The sequence below is a fragment of the Pipistrellus hanaki genome (assembly GCF_964339955.1).
Source record: "Pipistrellus hanaki genome assembly, chromosome: 8".
NCBI lineage: Eukaryota > Metazoa > Chordata > Mammalia > Chiroptera > Vespertilionidae > Pipistrellus > Pipistrellus hanaki.
This window is the reverse complement of record NC_140510.1, coordinates 40857160-40877621: the sequence shown is the minus strand read 5'-3', so window position 1 is coordinate 40877621 and position 20462 is coordinate 40857160. Positions and strand designations below refer to the sequence as shown.

At 40.1% G+C, this 20462-nt stretch overlaps 1 protein-coding gene across 3 annotated transcripts in view; it reads left to right on the top strand.

Annotated features, from left to right (window-relative positions):
• Positions 1–253: 253 nt before the first annotated feature.
• SCN3A (sodium voltage-gated channel alpha subunit 3) overlaps positions 254–20462 on the top strand; it is a 117902-nt gene continuing 97693 nt past the window's right edge. For all 3 annotated transcript variants that reach the window (XM_084891578.1, XM_084891577.1, XM_084891579.1), the window contains exons 1-2: positions 254–476; positions 18716–18882. The gene's annotated coding sequence lies outside the window, so the exon portion shown is untranslated. The remainder of the gene's footprint in view (positions 477–18715; positions 18883–20462) is intronic.

The following is a 20462-nucleotide window of genomic DNA, read 5'->3' as shown; positions in this document are numbered from 1 at the left end:
TCAACATTGTAAATTTATGAATATTTGAAAACATATTAAGAGGTGCAAATAACTGAGTATGCAAGAGTCTCTTTGTACATACAGATTGTTTTACTTTATGATAAAGAATAATGGGGTTGTTTTTCCTTTTATTCAATTCTATGTGTCTACCAATAGATGGCGGTACCATGTTGGTTTCTGTCAGCCTTTTTTTTTTTTTTTTTTTTTTTTCCCCTCAAAGCTGTTTTCTGATATATGTTGGGTACCATAGAGTGAATCTCAGAACAGGAAGCGGAGGCATAGCAGACAGGATTCTGGAAAGGTCCCTTTGTGTTTTTGTCCACAGAGAAAGCAAAGAAAAACACACACATTGCAATTAATTTGTAAACCTCTGTGGCCAAAAATGTGAACAACTGCAAGAGAAGGCACACTGCACTCTAACCATCTTGGATGCGGGGCTTTGTTATGCTGTGATCCCTGAGGCTCTCTTTTATCAGGTAAGCTGGCAAAACCTTTAATTATCTGCACCATACCGTCTGACTACCACATCATTTTTCTTATTTTCAAGTCATCTTCATACTGCTATTTTAACCTGATGTTGTTTTAATGGAAATTACAGAAACCGAAGACATCATTTGATGTGTAAACTGCTTACTATCCCTTTCTCTCTCAATAGAAATAGAGCCTCTGCCTAGAAATGGTGACTTATGGTACAGACTAGGCATTACTGGTCCTGTGTTTCAGAAACATGCAGATGTTTGTGATTCATTGTATTCAAAGACAGTATTTTTTTTTATTACATGAAGCTAACCTAATGGATTTTATGGCTGTACAGCTCTGTTTATATATCCAGTGTGTCTTGTATTTTTAAACGTAAGTGTACAGTTAAACTGGAACTGTTGCTGTGCCTTAGTCTTTCATTTAACAGCTTTAAAGAGGCATTGAGTATAGGGAGTGATAAGAATATAGAGGTGTTTGGCTGTTTGAAACACATTATCTTTTTTTCTAAAAATCTCTTCTCACTGATGGAAGAAGATCACCAATACTAATCGTTTAAAAATATATTTAACTTTATAATAATAAAATGATGCCTATATGCTCCATAATGTACAATTTCTTTATGTTTATTTTTATATTAGTTACCTTTAAAATTTATTGACTTAAAGGGTATTTATTATATCTTCTTGGTGCATAGTCTCATAAGCTTGAAACATTTTTTTCCTGGGTAGATTTAGTAGTTGGTTATTATTATTACTATTATTATTAATTACCAGGGAGAACTGCATGAGCCAAAAAATAATTATTTACTTAATCTATATTTTCTATAGTTTTCTCTAAAATATTGTATAGAGTAACCACAAATGCCTCAATTAGCTATCACATACTTAGAATAATAAATTATTGGCAGAAAATCTATAGGTATCAATTGAAAGAAGGGCTTTATATACATTAAAGTTTTGTGTGTGTGTTTTAATATAGCAGGTGGTGTAGTGTAGCATATGAGGACAAAGATGAGACATAAGTGACTGTAGGGATTTGTATGGAAATATTTCATCACGGTCACTTGAGTAGTAAGTGCCCTGTGTGAAATAAAGACCTCTGATTTCAACCTGGCTTCCTAGGCAGCACTGGTCAAAAGGGCCTAAAAATAGAACTCAAGGCCTCTGCTCTAAAAGCAATGGCAATTTTTAGTGATATAGCAAAAATACCGATTTCTCACTTAATGTTTTAAAATGGGTAACAATAATACTCCTTCTTAAAAAATTACAAAATAGTGGATGCCTCTGAGAAAGCCCTGGACCTTGTGTATTTCAGAACTTCCACCATAGGATATAAACAAAACCGCTTCTATGAAAAGCATTTCCAGAAATGGATGTTAATTGACTTGTGTGTACTGTACGTGCCGTGCCTCTCCACAGGTGACCGAATGTAACTTTGTTCTGTGTAAACACAAGAGCTGGTCTTTATTGAACTGCTTTACATTTATGAATGGATGTTTACATTTGGCCCTGAATGTTGGCAGTTTTGGGGGGTATAGTTTCAGTAATCTCTTAGTTATTTGTCCATCTATGAAGTCACAATGTAAAGAGCTGATGTAGACAAAGTTAGTCACAAAATGTTTTGACTAAATGTATATCAAATAAGCTTGTATATCTTATTCTTTAGAAAAATCTAATAGTAACTGCATAATACTGTAATTTATTGATGCAGTAGAGGTAAATAGGTTGAATACTGAGATGGAAGTCTTAGGTTTGGGTTCAAGTTCTTGCCACTAATGAGCTTTGTCACCTCAGAAAATTTGACAACAAGTATCACTGAAGCATGTTTTCTTTGCCTGTAAAAGATGCGAATTTGAATCAAGGATATATAAGATATATAAGGACACTTTTCAGTTTTAAAATCCTATGATTCTAATTTATCTGGATTTTCACCAGTTGATTTCTCAGCTTAACTGGTACCTCTTTGACGCTCCCTGTGTTGTATATTACCTCTAATGGTACACTAAACATGAGGATAGAGAAGTCAAGGGAAGAGAGATGTTTTAAAGATCCTTGGTCTATTCCTTCTGTGGTGCTAACAACTAGGTAGCAATGTGGAGAAGTGGTTAAGAGCTGGCAGATTGAATCCTAGCTCCACTATTACTTGGCAAAGTATTTAAACTTTCTGAATCTTTATTACATCTTCTATAAAATAGGCATGACAATGCCTCTGATGCAGGAATGTGTAAATAAAATAACATCTGCTCAGTGCTTATTCTATACCCTGAGACATGATTAAGCACCCACTCTCTTGCCATCCAACCCCCACCAAACAGAACAGGTTTTCTTGTTATTATTGATTATGATGGTATGATATCTTCCACCACAACAGGAAGGCTAGTATGGAACTGCCAAGGAATTCTGCAGTTGAAAAGTGAATAATTCTCATCTTGGAAGAGTGCCCTAGCTAAAACAACAGCAAAATATGTTCCCTGTAATGATGTCAATTAGTGCTAACATTGTGGACATTTCCTGGAGAGTTTATAGAACTCTCATGATATCTTCTAGAATAATGCTCTTGCCCAATGGTATACATAGATGCCAATAGTATGGTATACATAGATGCCACAAAAACAAAAGGTTTTGTGGGTTTGTTTCTTTTTAACAAAATGGGGGCAAGGGACGTGATTTCACTTGTGCCTTAATAGTATAGACCAATTAGGCAAACGTCTTCTGTGAAGAGTCACAGAGAAAACCTAGGTTTCACCAGGAATCACATTTAAATGCCAAATAACTTCTACTATGATCATCAAATTACAGAGACTACATAACTGCATGTGTTGGCTGTGTGATCAACTCACAAGCTCTCTACTGCTTAAATCCTAACAATGGTAAAACAAGAGGTGGAAGGGCCCACAGTGCCTGATGAAACTGTTGACATTCTGCAAATCCCTGTTTCCCTCCCAAGGTTTTCTCTGCGTGCAGCTTTGTGCTCTTGACAGCTGTGTGCTCCTGGGATCTTCGGGAGCCAGAGCTGGGATGTTCTCTTAGCACCCCAGGCCTCCCAATTCCTCCCTTCAACCACCCTGGGCCTCTCTAAACTGACTCAAGTAACGGTGCTGTCAGTTTCATCTTCATGGCAGCCACGACGACTTAATGGGCTCATCATTAGACAGATCTGAGATGGCGGAAAGTTTGGAAGGCTTAAAGAATGAGGGTGAGGTTTCCCAATCAGACAATGCTTTGCTTGGAATTTGTTGCTAGTTCATTTTCCTGATACTGGGTCACTCCTAGCCCTTGTGACTCCTTATTTTTAGGGTTGAAGTTAACTGAAAGCACTCATAACTATAAGCATATTAAGTCAAATGTTTTTCCCCCCACCAAAGAATGAACATGTGACTAGATGGTGAAATTTCTTTGCATGGGTAACGGGGCAGGTTACATTTTTCTCACTACTATTCATGTATAGAAACACTGTGAACTAACTGAAGGTTGGAAATTATGTTTCATTTGTCATCTAAAAATATATTATTCAATCTAATATTGATGGATGTTTCACCAGTTTTTCCAAATGATGAGAATGAATTACTCACCTACTCCTGAAATATAATTCAGGATATTATCAGTATACTTCTATACTTTAGGGACCTAGTTTTAAAATTTAGATTAATTTTAATTGTAAATCATCGTTACTTCCACTTGCATTTTGCACATTAACCATTTTAATGGCAATCCTTATAGAACCTTGTATCTGAACTACTACTTTGTGAGTTAGGTTGTTTTTTGGAATGGTTGTAAAACTGGGGAAGGATAAAAGCCATTTCTATTGGCGCTTTGGGTTGCAAGTTCACACATTTATCTTCGATTGGGAAACTGCTTTTTAGTTTAGCTTTACCTAACATTTTTCACTCTGAGATAAAGCTAACCCATTTTTTTTTTTTTGGATACATTTTAATAGGATATATCAAGTGTAGATACATATTTCAGAGCAGAATATTACTAATTGTAGTTTACTTGATAAAACAGTAATAAATAAAAACTTGCTTTCTTTTTATTTTTTTTTCTTCTTTTCTTTTTTTAAAATATATTTTATTGATTTTCCACAGAGAGGAAGGGAGAGAGATAGAGAGCTAGAAACGTCGATGAGAGAGAAACATCGACCAACTGCCTCTTGCACACCCCCCACCAGGGATGTGCCCGCAACCAAGGTACATGCCCTTGACCAAATCGAACCCGGGACCCCTCAGTCTGCAGACCGACACTCTACCACTGAGCCAAACCGGTTTCGGCAAGCTTGCTTTCTTGCTGAGCAAAGACATGCATTGTCCTCTGAACTGCCTGAGAGGCACCAGTTCTTTAAGATCTGAAATCTGAATCTACACCCAGACACATAATTCTTTACAATTTATATAAATACCTACTCAACTGGCCGCCACAAGTTTTAATATGCCAAGCAAGTGATTGATTTTTTTTTTATCGTCTAACCTCTTTTCTTCAGAATGCCAAGCAATAAAAGATCGATGGAAAGTATTTTAAAGAAGTTTCTGCCCAAGATAATATGAAGAGAGAACAACTGCAAAGTCACTTATAAGCAGTGCACATAAACATTTGGTGGGAAGTGGTTGTATAAGAGAATTCTCAGAGGTTGTTTTAGTTCAGAGGAACCTTTTGAAAGTCGGGAGTTATTTCTGTAATAAGTGAATTAGGTTTTCATCCTTTGGAGACTGCACGTAGGGAGCCCTGCGTGTGATTAAGCTCTGCGCTGGAGCAAAGTGAAGGAAGTGACGGGCCTTGAATTATTAAGCAGTGGTTTAATATTGTTTTATTCAATGGGCGAATTTAAAGATGGGAAGTCACTCTTTAAATAACTCTGGCCATTTTCTGCCAAGAAGCTCACTTTTGGGAATTTTAATATCCTGATATTCAGAATATACTTTATTCTTACTTGAGTTGTGCAGAACACTTTGTCCTTTTCCTTTCCGAAGAGTTCAGATGGGAATAACGCACTGACTCTCACTCAGTTCTCGTTGCGAAATGTCATGGTGCTTCTGCAGCAGAACCCCAAATATTCTTGCGTAGGGTTAATGAGACACATTACGGGTGTAAGCCTATATTGGAGAACCTGTCACCTGTTTGTTAGTTTCTCTGTCTCCTTGGTGTTTTTTTGCTTGTGACATTTATTTTTGTTCTCTTTGTAAGTTGTTTTTGTTCTACCTAAACAAAGTATGCTGGGCATTTTCTTTTCAAGGAACTTATATTGTGATTGAAAATGACCCTAAGAATAAATTCTCCAGGAAAAACCCCCTCAAATTTCTACACGAGCAAAGCAGATAGGAAAAATAAGTGAAGCCAGTCAAAGGGGGGACTAAGGAACTCAACAGCCCTTGCTAAAGAGGAGGAGCTCGTTAGGGCCAGAGAGATGTTAAATCAACCCCTTTCTCCGAAGAAGCTAAAACTTCAGATTTTCACTGAAACCGGTTTGGCTCAGTGGATAGAGCATCGGCCTGTGGACTGAAAGGCCCCAGGTTTGATTCCAGTCAAGGGCATGTATCTTGGTTGCGGGCAAATTCCCAGTAGTGGGTGTGCATGAGACAGCTGATGGATGTTTCTCTCTCATAGATGTTTCTAGCTCTCTATCCCTTTCCCTTCCTCTGTGTAAAAAATCAATAAAATATATTAAAAAAAATAAAACTTCAGATTGTCATTAGGAATCTCCCTCTTGTTAAATGTTACCATCTATTTCAAATTACTTGCAACACTGGATAAGTCCAACAAAAAATACCTACAGGCAGGATGTGGCCAAGGGATTGGGGGCCCGTTTCTTTTTGTTTTTCCCTTGTCAAGTCCAACCAGGACTTTTACCAATGATGGAAAATAAACCTCATGAAGAGGAAATGGCTTCACTGTTTTTAGAGACATAGCCACTGGGACTCAAGATTTTTTTTCTACTACTCCAGGCTCACCCAGCTGCCCACCTTTTGTCCACCTCTTTCATTTCAAATCCTTGAATATTCTATGCATATTTACACTGATATTTACATTTCCAAACTTTAGGTGATGTTCCCTAAAGGAATAGTTCCCCACGCCTCTGGTTGCTTTTAATGCTTCCCTTCTGTGGATTTCTTGTTACTGATATGTTAATTGGTGCAGTATATAATATTATATTTATTATATTTCTCACTTCTGCCCTATTCTGAAACTATTGAAATTTGTCTTTAAAGCTTAAAATTTAGAGCAAACATGCCATTTAGCTGTGATATGGTATAACTTTTACTAATAGGATATTTATATGTCCTTGAGTACCACAGGGTCTCAAAGTCCTAAAATATCTTTAATCATAGCCAATAATGATTACAGCTCAAGTAAATCCATTCTTAATGTTAGTTTTCAACAACTGTATTAGGCTTTACTATCAATCTTTATATATTTATGGCAGTAATTGAATTATATTATTACATTAGCATTGGAAGAACAGACAAAAGTATAATTCACAATCATATTGCATTGTTTCTTTTTAAAAATTTTATCTTTATTATTGAAAGTATTACAGATGTCCCCTTTTACCCCCTATAAACCCCTACACTTCACCCATGCCCCCCCCCCTCCCCCCCCGCCGCCCCAGGCCTTCATTGCACTATTGTCTGCGCCCATGGGTTATGTATATATGCATATAAGTTCTTTGGTTAATCTGTTCCCCCTCCACCTTTCCTCTGAGATTCCTACCTGTTCCATGCTTCTATGCCTCTGCATTTTCTTTCATTGTATACAACATTGGTAGTATTAGATAAAAATATATATCAAATACATATGTCTGGAATAAGAAATTCTGGGACAGTAAATGGAAAAACAATAAAAAGCAAAATGAGAATTGAAAAAGATTAGATTTTAAAACCTCACTAATAAAAATGACAGGAGGAGCAAAGAGACATGCAAACATTCTGAGAGAAGACAGAAAGAGGTAAAACATGAAAGTTTATTCAGTGAGTGGCCCACAGCTCTGGCTGCACGTTGTCATTGCCTGCAAAGCTGAAAAAGAGCAATGCTTGGGTCCACCTTTCACCAATTGAATTAGATCCTCTGGGCTGGCCTGTGTTTCAGTGTTTGTTTAAAAGCTCTGCAAGTATAGTTCAAATATGCAGCCAGCTTTGAGAACCAATTGACTAGAGGAGGGCAGAGAAAAATAAGAGAACCTAATGCGAGCTTATCTAGAGAAGTGAAAATTCGCCGAGAAATCACTTCCAAAGTAATTTCTTTAAATTACTAATGAGTGAGCCCATGTTAACTAAAGAGACTATGCAAACACTTAAGAAAATGCAAGATACATTCATGTTCATTTCTTTCTTGTTTGAACAAGCTGGTATTTATTCTATATGTGTGAGCAGTTTTATATTTCAAATTGTTAATTTCCTACCCTTGACTGTATTTGAAAGTTGGTTCAGCTGCTTATGGTATATTTTGCAAACTAACAATACAAACCATTATGCATACTTGGAAATAAGCATCTACAAACTTCATTTGTAAAATCAGAAATACGCCCTTTTTTCATTCTGTGCCTTATGAATTGCTTCTTTGAAACTTGTTTTCAATAATCAAATAAGAGTGTCCATTAAAAAATAATCTTTGACTGTCCAGGTCAGCCAGCTGGAAACAAAACATTGATTTCTAATTTTCGAAAGTACTATTGTGGGATATTCAGGGAAAAGGCAGATCTGTAAACCAACACATTTTAAAAAGCCAAAATGCATTTAAAATGTATTTTTAGGAAGTGATATCTCTCTCTCTCTCTCTCTCTCGAGAGAGAGAGAGAGAGAGAGAGAGAGAAAGAGAGAGAGAGAGAGAGAGAAATTAATTAATCTAATAAGTAAGTGTAATTAATAATGAATTTCATTTCTTAAAAGGAATTCCTTTACTAAGGTGACTCAGCTTTTTCACCATTTTAAGGAGACATTTGCTGGGTTAATACTCCAGTTGTTTCCATCTTGGTTTCCCCACAGTCCTTCCCACAGCTGGGGATGACACAGTGGTAGGTAGCCTTTAATAAAATAATCTTCTTTGTCCTTGAGGGCAGATTATATTCTAAAGTCTTTGTAAGTTATTTTTGTTCTACCTAAACAAAGTATTCTGGGCATTTTCTTTTCAAGGAACTTATACTGTGATTGGAAATGACCCTAAAGTTTTTCCTCTAGAGAAGTGGTCAGCAAACCGCAGCTTGAGAGCCACATGCGGCTCTTTGGCCCCTTGAGTGTGGCTCTTTCACAAAATACCACGGCCTGGGCGAGTCTATTTTGAAGAAGTAACATTAGAAGTTTAAGTTTAAAAAATTTGGCTCTCAAAAGAAATTTCAATCGTTGTACTGTTGATATTTGGCTCTGTTGACTAATGAGTTTGCTGACCACTGCTCTAGAGCAACATCCTTTCATATTTCTACTTAACTATGCTTTCTTCATGACCTCTACCATTCTGTCCACCTGGTCAGGAAAATGGTCACTGTGTAAAAAGATCTATTAAATCTCAGGAGGAGAATATCTACATTTTGAAGCTGAAGGGTCAGTACATGTGTGGTAAACACTAGGAATGCGATGGTATGTTTGAGGCTAGATTCATGACAGATGTCTGTGAAGCAGTGATTGGGTTCTCAAAGTGGGATTGCATTATATACTTACATCTTACCTTTTTGTGCAAGAACGCTTAGATAGTCTGCAATGAAAATATAAATAACAAGCCAGCAAAATATTAATAAGAACACTTTTCGACATTCTTTTGACAGAGAACGTATGCTTTTTTTGAAGAAGGGTCACCTTAAATTATTCAATCAATGTAGAGAGCAAAAAAATTATTGCTGATAAAACCATTTCCTCCACCAACAACATGGTGACAACTGTGAGAACTGACTTGATTCTTTGGGGGGAAAGCATTCCAACTTTTTATTTAAAGCATTTAGTACATTTTGAAAAGGAAAAGAGTGATGTTTAGGAGTAAATAAAAAGTGGCAGAGCACATGGGATCATGATGTAGATCTCTATGCAAATTAAGATGAGTTAAGATGTACCACCAAAGCCACAATAATGACCTCTCTCTTAGACATTTGTTAGACATGTTGTTTACTTGGTGCCTTAAAATTACCCTGAGTCACTGTAGGACACATTTCTTTAAAACACCCATGAAATGCAGTCTAGTGGTGCCATGTGTCAGACAACAGTCTGTGAGATCAAACTAATCACAAAACAATACATATGTTCCCCATCAATCCATATCCCTCAGAAAAGCTACATTTGAGGAATTTTGTGCATGACAAAATACTTACTTACTTAATTTCTTCCTGAGTAAAAAATTTGAAGACTAAGTATTGAAGACAAAAAAGGGAACTTGGTGTGGGAACCATTTGTACTTTCCAATTTATTTCTATTTTTTGTAAACCTAGAAATGCTCTAAAAATAAAGTCTATTAATTGTATTTAGAAGTGGGACACTTAGTCATAAAAACTTAAGACACTTGTCAAATGGCACCAGGAATGTGAACAGAGCCAGTGTGTGCTGAGGAGACCCATCAGGGACAAGTCCAATACCTCTTTGTCAGGCCAGGCTTGGCTGGAAGACCACCATTTGCAGGGCTCAGCCCTGCAGGAGGTATGCTCCCTAATGCCAGATGAATGCAAGGCAGCCACTCCCGAGGGATCAGAGATTATTTTCAATCTAGGGATCTGCCCCAAAGCCTATTCCTCACGCCCATTTTTATTTTTTCAGAGCACACCTAAAAAGAGAGATCTCGTTGAGTGCATAAAATTGCATGCCAGAACCCTTTCCATATGGACAAGAACATTTCTAGTAGAAAAAGGATAAACCAAAGCAACAAAAATAAATACATAAATAAATAAATGTGGGACACTTAAAGAATGAGTGTATCGAATGCCTTATTGTTTGTCCCTGAGGCGGTAGTTTAGGTGGCACACCTGGAACATTGTAGGAACATCAGAAATTCCAGTTCCTTCTTTTCTGGCATCTCCTCCCTTCAGCTCTTCTTATGCATCTCCTCATGAGTGCGACCTCTCCAGCAGGGTCTTGCTTGCTAGTCCTCAGTCCTGGGAAGCACGGGAAAGACAAGTGCCGGTCTTGGCTCCAATTAGCTGTTTGGTTTCTGCAATCCCTGGGGGGCGGGGGGGGGGGAAATTATATTATTAATTTCCTTTTACCTGCAGCATCCGGCCCTCATTTAGCCTTAAAAGAATTGGTCTCTGAACAGGGTCCCTCCTGCCTTTACATGTGGAGACCTCCTATCTTGCCTTCCTGCTGCAGTGAGTGAGTGGCATGATGGGCGCCTAGATCAGGGCAATGCACACAGGCCCTTGCTCTGATTTTGGTGCCAATGATGCGCTCGGCTGCTGAAGGAAAACACAGGCCCTCTGGGTACTAAATTCCAATCCTAGAAATAGATATTTTCATCTAGTCTTTCCTTCAAAAGTCCCTATTTTGGGGGGGAATTAACCAAGTGACTTGTCATATTTCACTGGAAAGTTTTGTCAGTGTGTGTGTGTTTTTTTGTTTTGTTTTGTTTCTTTCTTTCTTTCTTTTTTTTTTTTTAAACTGCTATTTGGATAGAATTTTCCATGTGAGAAGACTTCTGATACTATAATTTCATGCAGAAATCATGTATCAGAATTGAAAACCTAGAGTTAGAAAGAATTCGAGGAATAGTTCTTTTTAGTAACCAACCTTCCAGCTATGCTCTATTCAAGGCTTTCCTATTGACTCATCATAAACACCATTTACATTTAAAACTAGCAAGTCCCTTGTGCACTAGAGGATTCTGCATAGGAAGACAGCCGCTGGTAGGTGTAGCACAGCCTAGCTCAGTCACATCGTTAGTCAGTATTCAAGTACCCTTGTTGTTCAAAGCATAAGGTTATTGCCCTGACTCAGGTAATTCCCAGAAGGGATAAATGTTGGAGTCTACCTCATACAGAGAGTAGAGCCTGGGCACTGGACTAGAGTTTTAGAGATAAAGGACACACTACCAAAGAACCAGTCAATTTCCCTCCTCACTGTCTCTTTTACAAATGTGGACACTGAACATCAGAGATGTTGAGTGTGTACTATGTCATAGCAAGTGTTGGTAAATACAAATCTAACATATATTTTACCTGAAGTCCAAGTTTCATTCCTTTTCTTCTGTTTTCCTTCCCTTCTTCCTTATATTTCCATTAAAACGTATTTCTAAAATGATGGGGCTGGGGATATTACACAGTCACCGCCTCACAGCGATCCGATTCCCCAGCACTATGGCCATCTATTGTGGGGCATGCTTGGTAGAGAAAGTAGTGCTGGCTTCTGGCTGGTGAAGAATTATGTGCAGGCTGAACATCTGCCCCACCTGAAACCACCTGTGCTCCAGTTGCCTTTACCACTAGCACTGATGTGAAGGCAGTGACTACAGCCACTCAGCTCTGGGCTTTGTATTTTAAACCCCAAAGGAGTAAAGGAAACTTGTCAAGCAGGCACCACCATCTTGAAGTAGCAGGTTGTACCTCAAGATCCCTGTTCTCAAGTTCCCTCAGGTTGCCAAGTGAAAAAAGCCATCAACTCCACACTCGGTTGTAAAAACAGTGCGCTGTCATTTTGATTACAGTCAGTAAACAGTCTGTGGTTGCCTGGAAAGAAATTGCCTAAAGCACAAGCACCAGCAAGCAGCAGGGGAAACATGGCCCAGGGCAACTCAGAAGGCTATTATGGCTGAAGCAAAACTGATGTGAGGGTAGGAATGTGGATCAAGGATTGATTATTGGGCTGAGGATGCTGTTTGCTTTCTATTTGTCATGATGCCAACTTATTTCAAAAGAGAAAGCTTCCTATAAGTCTGTTGTATTCTGATTTAAATGCCCTTTCTGCTCCACATGCTTACACATGCACGCACACAGATGTTTGCTTATGAACAGAGCATTTTCACTGTAGTGTTTCTTCATCCAAAATCCTATTACATAAGGACAAGAAGAACAATCTGACCAAGTAATACTGAGAATTAATCTAGAGAAAGCTGCTGTGCTTTCTAGAGGATCTCAGACTAGGGGATCACCTCCTTCCTTAATTCATGAATTTGTTTATGGCTTTGATCCGTTGGAGGAGGGTGAAGGAGTAGGAGAAAGGTGTTTGTAGACCAGCACTCTTCAATAGAAATATGAGGCCAACATATTTCTTAAAATGTGTAGATGCTAACTTGAAAAAAATCCAAAAGAAATGGCATGCCCAAAACATTCTCATTTCAAAATTTGGCACTAGCAACATTTCAAGCCTTCAGCTACTGCACATGGCCAATGGCTGCCAGGTTGAGCTGGGATGTTGTAGAATTCATTCTAAGAAGTTGTTTTCAACAGATATTTATTAATGCTTGCTTACTTCAAGGCTTATAGTCTTCCCAGGAGAGACAGAAAATAAATAATCAACATAAATAAACAAATTTACCTATATAATAAAGAGCTAATATGCAAATAGCTATCACGCCCTCATGCCATCACGCCATAATGGCTCTGACACTCAACACTGGGGAAAGAGGAATGGGGACCAACCCACCCCACAGTCCCTTATGCCAGGGGCTGCAGTCAGCTCAGGTGAAGCTGGCCTGGGTCCTGGGTGTGGGGAGAGGCAGAGGTCATTACGGGTAATTAGGCTGATAGGGGAGCAGTTAGGGGCAATCAGGCTGACAGGTGGTTAGGGGCGATCAGGCAGGCAGGCAGGTGAGCAGTTAGGAGCCAGCAGTCCAGATTTAGAGAGGCAGTTGAACATATCCCAGGAGTTCCAGATTGGAGAGATGGAGGCCAGGTTGAGGGACCCCCCCTCCCTCCATGCATGAATTTCATGCATTGGGCCTCCAATATACTACATAATAAGATGATAAGTGCTTTGGAAACAATAGAGTGGGATAAGAAGCTGAAAGAAAAGCACAGCAGGTCTCTTTGAGAAGGTAAACTTTTGCCAAGACTTGAAGGAGATCAGGGAGTTAAGCATTCAGCTGTCTAGAGGAAGAGTGTTCCTGAGAGCCAGAACCGTGTACGTGTGCTTGGCTGGTGCAGAGCACAGCCAGAAGCCACTTGGGCTAGAGAGGAGTGAGAGAGGCGGGGAGCAGGAAAAGATGAATTTAGCTAGGGAACTGGAAGGCTGTATCATAAAGACAACTGGAAGGAGTTTAGCCTTTTCCCTGGGTAGCCTCTGGGCTTCTGAGCAGCAAAAGAACATGATTTGATTTCTGTTTTCCCCAAAGCACTCTGACTGCTGGGTGAAATGAGGCTGCAGGGGACTCAGCTGGGAGGGAGACAGTGAAGAAGCTATCACATGCTTCTGTGAAACACTGCCATAAATCATTCCAAAGTTCCAGGTTTGGAGGAATGATAGCACAGGACATTAAATGAATGAACAAATGAGACAGTAGAAGCTGTGATTGTCATCTTTGAGAAATCATAAAAATGAGAGCAATATACCCAGCTGGTGTGGCTGGGCGGTTGAGCATCAATCTCTGACCAAGAAGTTGAGGTTCGATTTCCGGTTGGGGCTAATGACGAGGTTGAGGGCTTGATCCTGAATGTGGGGGAGGGGGTCATGCAGGAGGCAGCTAATCGATGATCCTCTCTCACTGATGTTTCTATCTCCCTCTCCCTCCTCTCTGAAATCAATAAAATTATTTAGTAATTGTCAATAAAGTCATTGTCAAAGTGTGGTGCTGGGCCAGTGGCAACAGCAACATCTGTGTGCTTGTAGAAATGCAGAATTTGGGACCTCTCCCATATCTGCAGAATCAGCAACTCTGGGGTGAGACCTGACAAGCAGTGTTTCAACACAAAGTCCTCCAGGTGATTCTGATGTTCGGTTTTAGGGACTGCTGCTTAAAAACGCAAGTGGCGAGACCAGATGACCTCCTGGGTGCAACATTTTTAGAGTGAAGGCAGAATGAACTTTATAAAATGCAAAGAAAGGAACCCCAGATTTTCACTTATCGTGACCACCACGAAGCCTTTGGATGGTCACACTGATTCAGGAGTATGTCTGGAGCCCCCAGAGCAGTGGACGGACGGTTTGCTTCCTAGACAAACTTCTAGTATTTCACTGTATAACGTGTGGGTGGTTTAGCCATGTGAAGTTATCTCCTTGATAAGGGTCTCAACCCAGATGAGCAGCTGGTGAGGTAAGACTATTTCAGACCTTGAAGCACCAACTGGCATTCCCACCCAGATGGAAGGCTGCCCCTGCCCCAGGGGAGCCGCTGCGGGGACCTGCTGGGGAAGTCTGGGCGTCCCCGGGCCACAGCTGTGGATCTGCTGCAGCCTCGCACAGAGCCGGGTCCCTGGGGTTTCACAGCCGAATGCGTGACAGAAATGGTTTTGAACTGGAAAATTCTGAAGCAGGTACATCATGCTGTCAGCATAAAAGAAGATAAAAATGGAACGAAAGGAAAAGAAAATAGAATAAATGGCCCCAAATAATTAAAGGATAAACTAGAAAGACAAAATGATGGTTAAATACAATGGAGTTGGAATAAGACAAACATTTAAAAAGCTTTAGGGGCTAGACCATTTGAAAGGACAAATAAACTGTCAGGATAAAGTAAAGTAACACACACTATAAACAGTTAAATTCATATCTTAAATATCAAGTTGTTGATATTAGTATTATAGTTAGCAACATCTATAGAAAAAATGAAAATGGGTGAAGAAAAATAATTAAAACAATTTTGCCCAACATTCTCTAGTGACACCCACTTTTTTCAGAGCAGCCTCTGTCCTGCTCTTTGAGCTGTCACTTTCTTGCTTGTGGCGTGAACTTCCTCTGAATTTCCAAACGCTGAATTCTATGAAGGTAACTTCAAAAGCACACTCTCCATTTGGGGGGAATTCTCTTGTTCCAGCACTTGTATTAGGTAATCTAAAAGTAAAGTCCTGAACCATTTTATTCCACCACTTTTTAAATGGGATTGACTGAGTTTGATTTTAGCCATCAGGAGAAGATTTATTAGATTAAACCTTGTTGTTGTTTTTTTTGTAAAATTAAATTTAAGACATCTGTTAAGCAATGTTATGTAGTGTCCCTAATGCTATGGCCTAAGCAAAATTTCTTTCTTCAGTTTAGTTCTCAGAGGAAGTTTTTTCTTTTCATATTCAGCCTTTAGGAACTGTTTGTTTTAATTATGATGCTTTTTTAAAAATATGTTTTTATTGATTTTTAGAGAGAGAGATAGAAACATCAATGAGAGAATACCGTATGATCATTGAATGGCTGCCTCCTGCACGCCCCCTACTGGGGATTGAGCTCCCAACCCAGGCATGTGCCCTGACCAGGAATGGAATCTGTTAATTTTTGGTTCCTGGGTCGCTGCTCAACCACTGAACCACACAGTCAAGGCAGAAATTGTTTTTGTTCTGTTTTTCTAAAATAGAAAGGAAAATATAATAAAAATAAAAGCCTGTGATCTGGCTCGCTTCTACTTGTTCTTACTTACTGAGAACATTAGAGCTGAATCCAAGCCTTGATTGTATAAAGCACCATCTCCTATTTCCAGGAATCTACTCTTCTCCTTCAGAGCAGTCTTCTCAAATTGTAACCCGTGTGCCACCTGCTCCAGATTCATGTAGGAAGTTTGTTTAAAATGCAAATTCTTGGGTCTTGCCCCACCCTAACTTTTTCGGAGTCTCCAGAGATTGAACCCAGAAATGTGATTCTTTAACAAATAACCCAAGGGAAGCTCAGAACTGCTTTTAAGAATCCCGATTGTCTGTTAACTCAAGACATGCAATTTTATATTATGGTTAATCTGTGAGCTATGCTCAGCTTTTAAAGAGCTACACATCTTACTGAGACATATGCAACTTGAAATATGAGGCCTAAAGTGGATCATGATGCCACACACAGAACTCGGAGCTATTTCCCATGGATTCTTGGAATTGGGAGGGAAAAAATCTCTTACATTTGGAGCCCAGGCCATAAACTGTTTTTCTGATCTGCTAATCATTGATTTTCAATGAGCTCACTGATGCTCAGTTTTAGGAACCACTGCTTAAAACCGCGAATGGTGAAGCTAGATGACCTGAAAGACTCATTTCAATGTTAAAACCCTGGGCTTCCAAGTGTTTTCAGTTGTTGGAATAAGAGCGAGAACACAGGCAGATGAGAACCTTCCGGATGCTTTCTCCAACTTCACTCTCCTGCTCCTCCATTTCTTCTTAGTCCCTCTGATGTTCAGCCTTCCTCACCTCATCCCCCTCCCTGTCCCCATATTTTGGTTATTTAACATTATGCTCATTACATATGTCAGACTGGAGACCAAGCTATTTAAAACCCAGTTGCTTATGTGTTGTGAGAAGGAAAGTAACATTAAATAACCTGTGGCTGTCAAGAAGAGGGAACTAACATTTATTGAAAGATTATACATTTATTTAATAATTTAATGCTTTATACTCTAATGTAGGGGTGTCGAACTCAATCAGAGAAGGGGCCAAAATCTAAAATCCAGCCTAAATCGCGGGCCGAATGGTTTACTGAACAGTCATAAACTGACAATGTCATAAACTGACAGCGGAGTGCAGTGATGACAGCGCGGTGCGGGCCACATTGCAAGGCCTGGTGGGCTGGATTTGGCCCGCGGGCCTTGTGTTTGACACATGTGCTCTAATGCATGGGTCTGTTTGATGGATAGTATTAGAGTTATTATCATCTTATAGAAAATGATAACTAGCTGAAACCAGTTTGGCTCAATGGATAGAGCGTTGGCTTGGGGACTGAAAGGTCCCGGGTTCGATTCCGGTCAAGGGCATGTACCTTGGTTGCGGGGCACATCCCCAGTAGGGGGTGTGCAAGAGGCAGCTGATGGATAACTCTCTCTCATCGATGTTTCTAACTCTCTATCTCTCTCCCTCCTTCTCTGTACAAAATCAATAAAATATATTAAAAAAAAGAAAAGAAAATGATAACTATAATACTACTGTTGCTGTTATTATCACCTCTGATACTATTAAAACCTCCAGCTTTTATGGAAAACCTACTTTAAACCAGATACTTTGCAAGTGTCTTTACATATGCATATATAATCTCATTTAATTCTAACACCAGCCCTATTTTGCTGGGTATTATAATCCCCCAAAATAGACGGGAAACTAAAAAGTAGATTGGTTAGGTAACATGTTTGATGTCACACAGCTAGTGAATGACAGAGCCAGGTCTGTGTTACTACAAAGTGAAAGCTGAGGGAGAAGAGGCAGGGCCAGATCATAAAGGCATTTGCTACACTGACTACAAATCACTGGTGCCCAGATTTTTAATAGTGGTAGGATACATGTTTTAGAAAAATCACTCTGATGACAGATTCAAGAAATGACTGGTGGCTTAGGAGTGAGTTCTTATCAGGAGTCAAAGATTTTTTAAAAGTATGCATAAGATAAAAAAGTGAGATTTAATGTACTAGTATTTTTTGTCATAGTAAATTATAAAGGAAAGCTTATTGGTGAGAATCCATGACCAGTTAGGGTTATGGGCATTGTATAAGTGAATTAAATAAATATTATTTTACACATCAATTGTTGACTTTAAAATTATTTATATTCTCAGTTGAAATAGTCACCGGTTTAACTGGGCTAAGCCATTGCTAATGGTTGCAGCTGATAGGAATATAACATCAGATGGTTATACTGAAATGGATATTATGCCTCGGCTTAGTGTGCTGGTTTTTTCATCTTTGCTTGACTAAAGCTTACTCTTAGAAGCCATTGGATACAGTTTATTGGTCTTACCTTACTCATATTATCATATAGGGCTTTAGGTAGAGAGGAAGAGGAGCTGAAAAGGAACTAAAACACTGTAACCACATGCTCCACTGGTCTGCTTCTTTGGTCTTTCTGGCTTTTGAAGAAAAGAAACAAAGGGGAAGTAAAGAGAGGAGGAGGGGGGTGAGACACACACACGAGGTGACGAACAGGAAGATACTCTGGACTCTAGCGTGCCTTCAGAAAGAATGCCTGAATCAGAGCCGGGGGAGGAAGGAGAGCCCACCCGACCCAGGACCCTGGCGCTGGCTCCTGGCCCCATCCTTCCTTGAGCACCCCCAGGGGCACTGCTGACAAGGGTCAAACAACTTGCTCGGCATCAGGCCTACGTTCTCAATCGAGGGCTATGAGTAAACAAAGTATGAAAACCCAGAGCCAGAGCCAGAGCCAGAGCAACCAATTCAGTCCAAACGCCCAGAACACTGGACTAACTTCACCTGTGCTCCTTTTCTACACTACACAGACCCTGGAACAAGAACGCTGACGTCAAGCCTCATCAGAGTTCCTCGGAGACGAGATATCTGTCAAGGAGTACTGGCTTACTGGGGCAAAGACACAGAATCTCTTCTAGGATCCTATACGACAAATGAGATAATTCCCAGAAGTGGCCTGGAGCTCTTCCGGAAAAAGGTACTGTGAAGGTGCTTAAGCTACTAGTGGGTATACATTTGTGTTTGTGGGAAGTAAACTAAAATCTCTATTAGCTCACAAGGACAGTTAGAGCAGAACGAAAAGGCAAGCGTAGATAGGGACATGGCAGAGATGATCTCAGGGAATGCAATGATGCCAAGGGCTCCTGATAAGAGAAAAAGATGAACCCAAGTTTTTATTTTATTTTTAAGAAAGATATCAGCCCGAATATTTAGTAAATAACCCAGGATTGTACTTACTTGCATTTTATTATATTTATTTGGCAACTGGATCCATAGCTCACCATTTTGCGTGGAGTGAAAGACATCCAAATACGTGTTTAGTATTTGGTTGTAAGCTGGCTTCTGAACTGTCCAAGTTTTTGAACCAACAAGGAGTATTTATTTGTTTGGTGTATTGGCTGCTGATCACTAGTAAAGCTGTCTAAAATGGTCTTAGTCAAGAAGAATGTTTATTGAGTGTAACAAGCAGTGCAGAGGTGGTGTGGATTCAAGAGCTGAGTGATCCATCCAGAGCCCATGGGGTAGAGCGGTCTCTGTGATCCGCCGCCCTCAGTGTGTCAGCTTTGCCCTCGGAATGTCAGCCCTTCTGATTGTAAGTTGGAGTAATGCCACGTATCATATCCCAGTGCAATGAGGTCCAGAGAGCAGAGAATTCCATCTCCGTGGTCTCCTTCTTTCACAGACACCCACGTGGTGGACTGCTCACCTTTTGTTGGCCAGATTTGGACCACATGCCCATTCCTTAACCAATGATTCGCACGGAGCTCTGAAGTGGAATGAATATTGGGGAGTTGAACAGACAATTTCATTTTGCAAACATACAAGAGAAAAAATCAGGAGCTAATAAAACCAGTAGTTCTGGCTTGTTTATAATTATGTTGGCTTAATTGGTGTTATTAATAAGCAGTTGTCTCTCTGAGCTTATAGCTGTCTGGTAAAAACAAAGTCACAGGAAAGGAAGTTCATCTCCTGGAAGCTAATTATTTCCAAGGTAAAAAATTGTTCTGAAGATTGAGATGAGCTCATGCTTTCATATAGCTATTTCTTTCCAGGGGCATGACACTGAGTCCAAGTAGAGAAAAGCAGATGTAGATTCTCTTATTAAGCACTGCAGGCAACCGCTCCAGCACTGCTGGTGCCGACCCTGCTGGCACCTGCTGCCCACCCAGAGCAAGCACTTGGGGCCAGTGCAGTGAGAGGGTGCAAGCAGTGGCTGCTACCCCAATTGTCCCTCAGGAGCAGGGGGAGGTGGAGAAGCCCTCAGGGGCGATTGGAGGCAGCAGCTGCTGCTCACAACTGCTGATGGCAACCAGTGATTGGGGCAGCACCAGGTGCCAACAGCGGGTGTGAGCCGCAGCTCTGGCTCTGCAGCAGGTGAGTATTGGGCTGGAGCCAGCAGTAGGTGCGAGTGTGAGGTGGGATCCCAGTCTGTAGGAGCAAAGGATTTTCAGTAACCACCAGAGGCTTGCCCTGATGACAGCGACTGGTGCCCCACCTTGGTCTGGCACCCCTGCTCACCTGCTCTACTATCCCATTGCAACCAATGCCTGCCATGTT